The 11,187-nt window shown below is 39.1% G+C and overlaps 1 pseudogene; it reads right to left on the minus strand.

Annotated features, from left to right (window-relative positions):
- Window positions 1,850-3,142, minus strand: LOC8070462 (annotated as a pseudogene).

An 11,187-nucleotide genomic window follows, 5' to 3' on the forward strand; every position in this document is an offset into this window, starting at 1 on the left:
GTGGTGGCTATTTTTAGCACAAGGAGGCATTTTGACTGACAACTAGAGGACATGTGTGGCACTTCTCCCTTTAATGAGGTAGCTAGGTCATGGAAGCTGTGGTGTGAACACTTGGATCTCGGTGGACGGGGTTGGCTTGGGGAGCTGAATGAGCATCTAGCCCTTTAGTGGGTTTTGCTGAATTAAATGACAATACAATTAAAGGTCTAACAAGTTTGCTAAGTGTTGAGCAGGAAATTAGGTATATTGCATACACATGAATATTCCATAACAGGATGTATCAAAGGTTCAACAAGAAGGCAAGCTTGATGATATTCCACATAATGTTTAAATGAAAGACTAAAACAATCTAGTTTAAGAAAAAGACAACAATGCAAATGCAATTAAGAAAATGGCTTCTATTTTTGGGATATCATAGTTTTGTGAGAAAGCAAGCATATTTGGCAAATGACAAATAAAGACATGAGTTGATGATTTTGGATTGGTCTCAATGATGGCATGCCTTTCATGAACAAGAAGAGTTTGTTAGTGAGCTAGTTTAGATCAAGGTTGAAGAATGAATCAAGAATGCATAAGTGTGAAAATGCCAAAAGAGGTCAAATGACAAAGGACACAACTCATATTGGATATAAGTCGGTCTCCACATCAGTTTGCTTGAATGGGTAAAGACCAATTTGCATTGATTTGATCAAGCTAGAAGTATGAAGATAGATATTGGAGTGTTAGGATTATCAAGCCAAAATGAAAAGGATACAAGGAATCATGAATTGGCTTCACCATATTAATGTTTATTTACATAGAGACATATGTGAATCAACATCAATATAGTCACCCTATTGAAGAAATGTTTTTCATGAATATTTAATATGATGTGACTTGAGTATGGCTTGATAAGGTAAAAATATTAAGGAAAGGGTTTTGAGGGACTAAGCGAAGGTAAAGGGCAAGCGATGGCTTGAGGACCGAGGTACCATGGCTAAGGTGAAGAAGAGACCACTTGCATTGAGTTGAGGAACTAATCAAGCTATGAGAAGTTATATCATGTTAAGGATCAAATCATTAGTGGAAGTGACTTGAAGCCATTGAGGTGAAATCATATATGTGAAAATGATTTAAGTCACATGCTCAAAGAAAGAAGACAAAGTTGATTGCAATCCCTTATGAAGTGATATGGAGAAGAAATGGCATATGAAGACACTGAAGACTCAAGTGGTTGAAATGATTATATTCTCTTGCTCTTGAGTATAGGTATGCCATACTATTAAGGGGATACAATACGAATCACAAACAAGTCTCAAGTGCTCAAACTAACCATCCTAAGTGCTAAAATAAAAGAAAACACATTAGAACAACACTTACACTTGTTGATTGTTGACGGTAGATAAGTACTCTTTTTAACCGTCAACATAGCATGAGAAAGGACTTAAATGAGAATACTATCTAGCTATAGGGGTTATCACTAACAGAATTCCACAAGTTTTGGTGATTGTTTATTTCTGCAGGGGGTTATCGGAATAAGAATAAAAGGAGGCCCACATGCCAGATTTACATAGAGAGATCATGTGAAACGTCAACTCAGGAATACTCCAGAAGGTTCAGGAAGACACCACCTGAAAGGTAGGGCCCACCTGCCATAGGGCAGGGGTGGGTGCCCCACCCTGTTAGGGGTGGCCACCCGAGGCTTTCAGCCAATGAGGGTGAACCTCGCGGATCGTGCCTCCACCAACATTGATGATTAATCTTAAGCGCACGTTTAAGTCGGTTTGATCCAGGGGCTGTGGTGCTTCCTAGGGGGCTATAAATAAAGACCCTGACCCCCCTAGAGAAGAGAGGAGTTCTCTAAGAAGAATTAGACAGAGAGAGGTCCCTCGAATGGATCTATCTCTATAGGATTCTTAGCCACCATGTCCATCTGGCCATCTGGCCCCATGCCCATCAGGCCTGCTAGTGCCCCCATGCCCATCTGGCCAGCTGCTGCACCCATGCCCATCTGGTGGTAGAAGTTCATCGGCAGTGGCGCGACCATCAGATTGGTGAACAGGGCAGCATTAATCTGGAGCCCACAACGCCACTGATACCTACCATAGGTGGCATCATCGGCGACATCCCCACACCAATGTTGGGGTTGGGGTGGTAGGGGGCCAGCGGGTCCATGGCAAATTCTAGCACAATGGGAAATTGGCAAGGGCACTAGTAGCGGCAGCTGCAGCGACATGGGGATGAGCATAGGCAGGATGTTGTTTTGATTTTGATCGATCTCAGCACTAGCCATGGCCTCTTGATACGTCAGTGCAGTCATCTTCTTGATCCTAGTGGTCTTGTGGAACACACGACAGACTACCCACTCATCCTACGCAAATTTCATTTGTAAGCCAAAAGCAAAATCAGATTACAACAAGAAAATAAATCAAGTAACATATGCATGCATGCATCATGATAGTGTTGTTACCACTACCATAGACCTTGGAAGTAGAGGCTAAAGCTTTCATGGCCACGGTGGTGTTAACGGCTGAGCTAGATGTAGATGCAGGGTCAGGGAGCCTGCCGCTACCTTTGAGCCTATACTCGTGCATCACCTAGTTTGTTTTATCGCCCCTAGGAGCCCTGCTTTTGTAGAAGACGAGTGTCTTCTTCATGCCGACGAGTAAGACCACCTCTTCCCCTTTGCTAGGCTTATAGACCTTCTTGTCCTTGCCAGTTGCTTTCCAATAACCAGCCTTCGTGGCCCAGTTCACCCTAAGCCCTGTCGGGTACTTGCGATCCTTCTGGTAGAAGAAGTACCACTCTTTCTCTCCCATTTTTGCCTCTTCTATAGGATGCAAAGTGCCACATATCAGTCCACATCTCAATCATTAGCATAGCAGCATGCATCCACAACATGGATCAAACAAGACCAAGGTGTGTATGTATGTACAATATAGATTGAGGCTGCTAGTTACGTACTCAGAAGGTCCCATGGCTCAGTCTTATTTAGATCAACCTCCCCAATGGCGGTGCAGGTATAGTCCCTATTGCGCACCTTGTTCCTGATGAAATGGTTGACAATCTCAAAGTCACTCGGATCAAAGTGGAACCCTATAGGTAGGTTGAGGCCACTGGCACAAACATCGTTCATCTCTTGTTGCTGCTGTTGGTCCGCCATGGTTCTATTCCTCCTTAACTGTAACTAAATCCAAGAAGCACCAACAATCATATCAAGCAACAAGGAACAATTCACAGATAGTACTAAAAAACAAGAAAGCATACATACATGCACAACCAAGATGGATGCGAGATGAGTTGTTCTAATGCAATGAGTCAGGCGCTACAACACGGCTTAAATAGGCAAGAGGCATGTTTGCACAAGCCGCTTCCCATTGAAGCCTCGTACCTTCTGCCTAGCTCCCTTCTTTTTTGGTGGTGTCTGTTTCTACTGTGCATTGGACTCTTTGTTCTTTACAACTGTGTCGCACTTGTCCTCATGCACCTAGGCTTGCTTTCCCGCTGGGACCTCATCTACTGCTGGCGACATGTGCCTGGGTTCTGGAATGTCTCTACTTACGTGCAACCTGCTATGACCTCCCTCTGGTTTGCCTGCTCTGGCTTGTGATTCCTGTGGACGCAACCGTCTGCGTGCCGCTCACGCATGCAGGCCTGCTCTAGCCATCACCTCTTCTACATGAAGATGTAAATGCATGGCCGACGGCTGCCCGCATCGAGATGCACACGTGTCAGTGGCCAAGAAATGTTGTGACTATATACTGCAAGCCTTTCGTGATGCAAGTTGTGGATAGGCAAGTCGGTGTGAGGTCCACATTGCCTCGCATACGGTATGAGGGTTGTTGTAGCTGTAGGCATCTATCTAGGACAAGCAAGCTAATGACAGATCATTGTGATCTAGTGCTGATCATTATTGTAGCGTCGTCTTCCTCACTTCTCGAACAGTTTTAGGTGCACGGAGAAACACGTGCACGCGTGGCGTTGTGTCGATCGGGTGTGTTGTATATGGTTGTGTATGTATGTAGACACGCCCTAATATATCTATCTACTGGACGATTTGATGTCTATAGCATATATCCATTGTCACACATAAACCATGCATGTATCAGGGTTCAACTGACAAGTGTGTGTCCGAGCATGCCATAGCCATGTAGCTTGTTACTAAGCCAGCCAAGGGATAGGCTGCGTGGCTGCTTGATTTATGCATGTGTGGAGGGGATCTTTTCCTTCTTCAATTTCTTACTTCTAAAGGAATTAATTTAGTAAAGCTTCATTCTGATCCATATCAATTCATCACGCATCATGCGTGCATACACATGAGTAGAGTTCATACCTATATGCCATCTAGGCCAGGTGAAATGGTATGGCATGCTAACGCTTTCCCTACAAAAGTGGCGTCAACATGCGCTTGTCTTTGGTTGCGCTTTACCAATAATTTAGCCAAAATTTATCATATATATAGTACTCAATCTATTCTAAATTATAAGTCGTTTGACTTTTTTGACATCAAGTTTGATCACTCGTCTTATTTAAAAATTTGTACAAAATATTTATTTTTTTTGACGTCGCTTGGTTTATTAATAAAAATTCTTCAAGAATGACTTAAATTTGACTATATTTCCATAAATTTTTTGAATAAGACGAGTGGTCAAACTTAAGATAAAAAAGTTAAACGTCTTATAATTTGATATAGGTACGTATTAGTATCTAACAAAGCACAACGTAAGTCTATTGAGAGAAGAAAATCGCTCGCTTCAAAACGTTATTTTTATAAGAATTAACTGCCGCCTGGTCTGCCATAATCTGCGTTTTCATCGCAAAGCACCTGAAGGTTGTGTTGGCTTGCGAAACTGTGGAAAAGAATTCACTTGTGCCAAAGATAGCACAACCACTTAGGATACGTCGACACCATGAAAACTCTAGTTTTTTATGAGAACAGGAGGGATTTGCACCTCCTACAGTATTTATTACCAAACGAAGCATAAGTTTAGTACAGTACAAAACATTTACTCAAAAAGAAGGGGGGAGGGGGGGCGGGCAGAGGTAAATTAATTAGGAAACAAAAAAGGAAACAAAAAAAAAGTAGAAGGGCAATTGCCCACAGCCGAACTAAGCAAGGTTTGTGGACCATTGGTCAATACTTCCATTGTCATTTTCAACTATACTCCGTAAGAGCCTGCACGGATAACTACACAATGCTATGGTACTCATATCACCTAATAGGAGGTACGTACGTTGTTTCACTCTTCAAGTTTGCCATCTTATGTCGAAGGAGATAATAGTTAGCTGCTAATGAGATTAGCTCTTTGGATCCAAATAGATCTAGCTAATAATTTAGCTAACTGTCAGTTGAATACCAAACTAATAACTATTTCTCTAGTTAAATAAAACTAGCTAATAGTAGCTAATAATTAATTATAGCTTATCAGCTAGCAACTAATGGATCCTAACAGAGTGTAAATAAATATATATTGATTTCGTACACTCATATATTAATGCTGTGGTGCACATAATCAAGATAAAAGAACATGGTGTTGGATCGGTGAAAAGAAGCTGCCAGATGCTATGTGCAATGCATATATTTATATATCTTCACTCATGCATGCATATATTCCCGAAGCAGTGTATGAAACAAGCTACACCGCTGCAGGAACCAAACAAGCTCCATGCATGACTGATATGGAATTGTACCCGTCGAATATATGTGTGTAACTAATCTAACTTTCCAGTGTGCATGGCTCGAGCGACGAGACCATTCGACATTAATTGAAAGATCGATGCTGATCTAGTCGACAAGGGACAAAGAGCATGAATAGGCTTGATTCGTTGTGGATTTGGGTCTTGTTTAGTTTCTAAAATTTTTTTAGTTCGAGATATTGTACTACTTTTGTTTTTAGTTGATAATTATTGTCTAATTATACATTAACCAAGTTCAAAAGATTGATCTCACGATTTATAAGCAAACTGTACAATTAGTTTTCGTGTCCGACTTTATCGTTTTAATACTTCGTACATGTGCCGCAAAATTTGATATGACGAGAAACCTTAAAAAGTTTTTGGTTTTTAAAATAAACTAAATAGGGCCGGTATTCCTTTATACCGTGTTCGGCATTATATACATAATAACACCATCATGATGAGTTATGATTTCTCTATAAATTAATACACAAAGTATGCTGGCTTTAGAACTAAAATGCGATTGAGCCCCAATATATATATATATATATATATATATATATATATATATATATATATAATACATAATTAAGCTACGACAGGCATGGATTCCTCCCCTTTTTTCCTCAAAGGATGCACACACACGGTTCGAAAAACTTCTAATTTTTTTCTCTACTTTTACATTTAAAATACGAAAACGATAACGATAAAGTCGGACACGAAAACGAACACGAACATACAAAATATCCAGAATTCTGAAAAAGAACCAATTCGAGTGGACTTATGTCGAACACGGTCAATATATGAAAACTAAATACGGAATATCGACTCGTAATACCAAGTACATGACTAAGTACATGCACGATCAAGTTCAAGTATATATAATAATTAAAATGTGCATGATCCTTGGTCTTAGGTGCCCACACATAAATACAAGTCTAGAACAAGCAATTGATAACTAGCAGGATAACATAAATTAAAATTAGATGTAGCAAGTAGCATACCATTTTAGAATATGAACTAAAATTAAATGTTATACAAATATGAACTCGAAGTGAGAGGACAACACCTCATGAGGTCAAGGGAGATGAGACTGGATGTCGTTCATAAAAGAGAGGGCAGAGCTGCACGGTGAGTAGGCAATAGCCTATAATTGGGTGTGTGACCGTGCAGTTGGCTAAATTCGGCTTAAACTAAATTATAAATTTGAAATATTTCAAATTTAAAAAGTAAAAAAAGTAGAAAATAGTTGAAAAATGTCTAAATCATTTTCTACTTTTATATTTGAAACACGAAACATCTAAAATACGAAAGCGAAAACGGTAAAGTCGGACAAGAAAATACGATTTCTATCGGATTAAATATAGAAAATGATGCGGTTCGGGATAGTTTCGTTCCGTTCCCATCCTTATCCACGGTACATACGTAGGGAACGAGCATATATACTTGGGTTGGGGCATTAATTGTCTAATTATGGAGTAACTAGGCTCATAAGATTCGTCTCATGATTTACAGACAAACTGTATAATTAGTTTTTGTTTTCATTTATATTTAATGCTCCATGTATGTGCCGTAAAATTCGATGTAATGAGATTTTTTGAATTTTTTTTGGTTTTTGGTGGGAACTAAACAAGGCCTTAACCTTGATCCTGAATAATGAATAAAGTTTTGTTTTCCTAAAAAAAAAAAAGAAACGAGTTGCACAAATGTGTCATACGCAGCTGAAACCATGCAATTTGTCATGACATTAAAGGATTTGGCATGAAAAAAAAGACACATAGTAGAGTTGTGATATATAAATTGGGCAATGCTATGGTACTCTTTTTACTTAATAGGAGGTAATACCTCAAATAAATCTGAGCCATTAATTTTTGAGAATTTTTGAATTAATTTATTTGATTAAATGACCTAGAAAAAAGAAAAAATATATTCTCAAATCCCTCTCATCACGGCGTGCAAAAGCGCGGACCTGCATGTCCCAGCCTCTTTATTCATGCTCGCAGCAATATTCTTTTTTTCCATGTTTACAATCGATTACGGCTAATGACGATATCCTTCCTTTTTATGAGTTTTTATTTATCTATATGTGTTATATATTTGTATTTCAAATCCCTATATGTGCATAATTATTTTTCCTAATAGCATGTTAATATACACAAGTCAGTTATCACTTTTTTATGAAAAAGGACAAGTTATGTTCATAAAAAATATGTTACATTAGTTAATTAAAAAATTAGACCTACCTTGTCTTATTTAAAATGTAAAAGAGCATAAATACAAAGATCTTAGTATTAGTTCTAAATACAATTATCACGTATAAAACACATCACTACGTGTGTGTGTGTGTAGGATGCATGTGTAGCATTGTCCACGTTATATAAAAACTCTAGATCTCATCATGTATAGGAAAGTTAGATTATGCATGCATATTAGATCTAATAGGAAGATATTTTCTATATATGTCCTATTACTTCATAGGAGGTAATATGTGATAATTAACATCTAGATCAACGGTCCACAATTAAACTCCTAGCTATGTGGACTATTCACTTCAAATAAAATTTTCCTTTCAAATGGGTATGCACGTATTTCAGAGATATTCAATCAAGCACAAATAAACTCCTTTTGATCAAAGACACGACCTAAATACGATGGTGAATGGAATGAAATGAGATCACAAACACTTGGGTAACTATATTTCCGACATTATATTGCAGGATAAATTGAAGAAATGTGCTTTATTTTGGAATAATCTTTTTTTGTAGTTACATATATAAATTTACATGAAATAGACAAAATCTTAAATCTAAAAACATTGTCAGAAAAGATACCAAAATTAATTAGTTTGCCTTAACCAATGCGGGATGCCCCTGATGATTGAAGCCGAAAATATGACTCTTGGACACATGAAAGGTTTATCATGCAGCACACAGGTCACAAGGGCCGCCTAAGAAAGAAGAAAGGGTCACATAGCAATAATACAGTGTAACACTTTGGCCTATTGGTCTACTTCAGTGACACGTAGGACCTATTACCGCAAGGATGCAGAGCCATAGTAAGTGTCCATTCAGCAATAGTGCAAGCATCCAATCAAAACAAATAAACATGATCAATCAAGATAGAAAGATCAGTCAAGTGTAGAAAAGAAAAGGGCACTCACCTTTTTAATACAATATGAGCCCCCTTTTATTGAAATTAAGATTATCCTGGGAAGCCAAATAAAGACAATCAAGTCCATACATATTGCACTTGTATCGAATTGCAGTGCAGATATTTGCTTGCATGTCGTCCGAAAAAATGGTGCACCTCGATTGGCCTAAGTTAATGTTGTAAATTGCGGCATCTGATGTTTTTAACTTCCTTTTGTCGCCACTATGTCCCTTGTCACAATCAAGATATGGTGGTTTCCTGTACCACACTTTGACTACTAATAATCAATAAGAATATACTATCTTAAATAAAAAGAGTTTATATTTTAAGATGGTAAAACCAAATAGTATCAATCATGCATTGCCAAAACAATGGCCACAACAATGGAGAGAGGGGTGGGAAAAGATGCCTCCTTGGATGGGGGCGTGAGAAAAAAGTGGTTCAAGGTTTTATATTATTATAGTGTTGGGTTAAGCGCAGGGACGAAGCCAGAAAAAATTATAGGAGGGGCTGGACAAAATTGCTACATTGATTTAACTTTACTATAACCCCTCACAATAGAAAAAAAATATATTAGCTTCAAGTAGTCTTATATTAATTCACAAAATATATCTAAAAATAAAGATCTCAGCCTACCATATCTTATAAATTTATGTCTAAAATTAGAAGAAAAACACTAGAAGCTCCACTGAATCAGCAGCTGTAGGGGGGCTAGAGCCCCCTAGCCCCACCGCTAGCTTCGTCCATGGTTAAGCGTATAAGGCCAGTCTCAATGCATAATTTCATGGCACAGTTATCAAGATTATAAACTAGGTAACCGAGCCACAGGAGTTTCATGAGGATGAAACTCCTCTCTCATCTGATGAAACTTCTTCATTTAATGACTCTACCAAGTCAGCAGTTTTGCTTATGTGGCACCATATTTAATATGCATGACACTCTCATAAAACATGCATTGAGACTGGCCTAATAACCAATAGTGTTATATGTGTCATTGTCGGTGCATGGTTCGAGCCGATAGTTTAGGGGTCTTCATTGCGGATAAATAGGATCTCAATCATTGTCCCGGATTCGAGGTTTACAACCCGACACTAAAGCATATTCATTGCTAGCTCTAGCACAACCAACTCTCCGGCGGTGATGTTTTGGTGGTGATTGCCTACTCTAATATAGTGAAAAATCAATTTGTAGAGGTGAGTCTTCTCTGAAACCATTTTTTGAAATGGTTCTTGATAAATTTGTCTCTAAAAAGTGACTCTGAAAATCACTTTAATATCCACAAATTAATATGTTAAATCCAAATTTAATAACATGGTAGAAGATAAGCATACAACATGCTAGTTGTCAACTCGTCATGGCCTCATGGGCCTGCTCCTGTACTCTCGGCCCTGGGCACGTCAATAGGGTCAAGTTAAATGTGCCCTTGAGAGCATGTGCTCTTACTACTAGAATCGTGCACTTTGCCTAGTGTCTACGGCACTCGTAAACGGTAAAAAACACTCGGCAAACCATTGGCCGAAAGCCACACTTGGCAAAGCCAAAACGGTAAAAAAGTTGACGGCAAAGTAGGCTTTACCAAGTGTCTTTTATCGGGCACTCGACAAACAAAAGTAGCCGTGATGGCTAAACTAACGGTGTAAGGCGGTTTGTCGAGTGTCCTAATCTAGACACTCGTTAAAGTACTCACTTTACCTAGTATCCTGGCCTAGACACTCGGCAAAGTCATCAGGTTTGCCTAGTGTTCTTGGCTGGACACTCGACAAAGCTTGATTCCAAGCTCCCAGAATGCCACTTTGCCGAGTGTTGTGGCCAAGAACACTCGGCAAAGTGACCAAAAACATCTTTTTTATTCCCTTAAGGGCATGTGCTCTCATTCTCTTCCTCATTGGATTCGCATTGAGAAGTGTATAAACACACATCTCAATAATAATCTAATGGTTTTAAGAGAATGAGAACACATGCCTTGAAGGGAAAAAACCAGTCTCCGCGTCAATAAGCTAACACGCGTTCCATCCCATGGGGGAGGACCTAGGTAGTGCCGAATGAGGGCATAGGCCACCGCTCAAAAATTATTATAAGTGATTTTAGACTATTTTTCATCATTGGTGTCCCTACTCAAGTGAATGATAAGACCCTCACACAGCAAGAAACTTAAGGTTAATCTAATGATCATCATTGTGTGTGGCTCTAGTCAAATTTTCTCTAGGTCCGCCCCTACCATCCCATAGTGTGCTCCGGGTAGATCCACCGTACCTCCTACGAGGCTATGAACACCATAGATATGATATTTCCTTTAAAGCCTGCTGATCGTTGCGTAGACAAGATCACTATTCATTGGTGCGATGGCTGGTTTCACTCAATGCATGCATGCATATATGGATG

This window comes from Sorghum bicolor, chromosome 3, assembly GCF_000003195.3.
Source record: "Sorghum bicolor cultivar BTx623 chromosome 3, Sorghum_bicolor_NCBIv3, whole genome shotgun sequence".
In the NCBI taxonomy this organism is placed as follows: Eukaryota; Viridiplantae; Streptophyta; class Magnoliopsida; order Poales; family Poaceae; genus Sorghum; species Sorghum bicolor.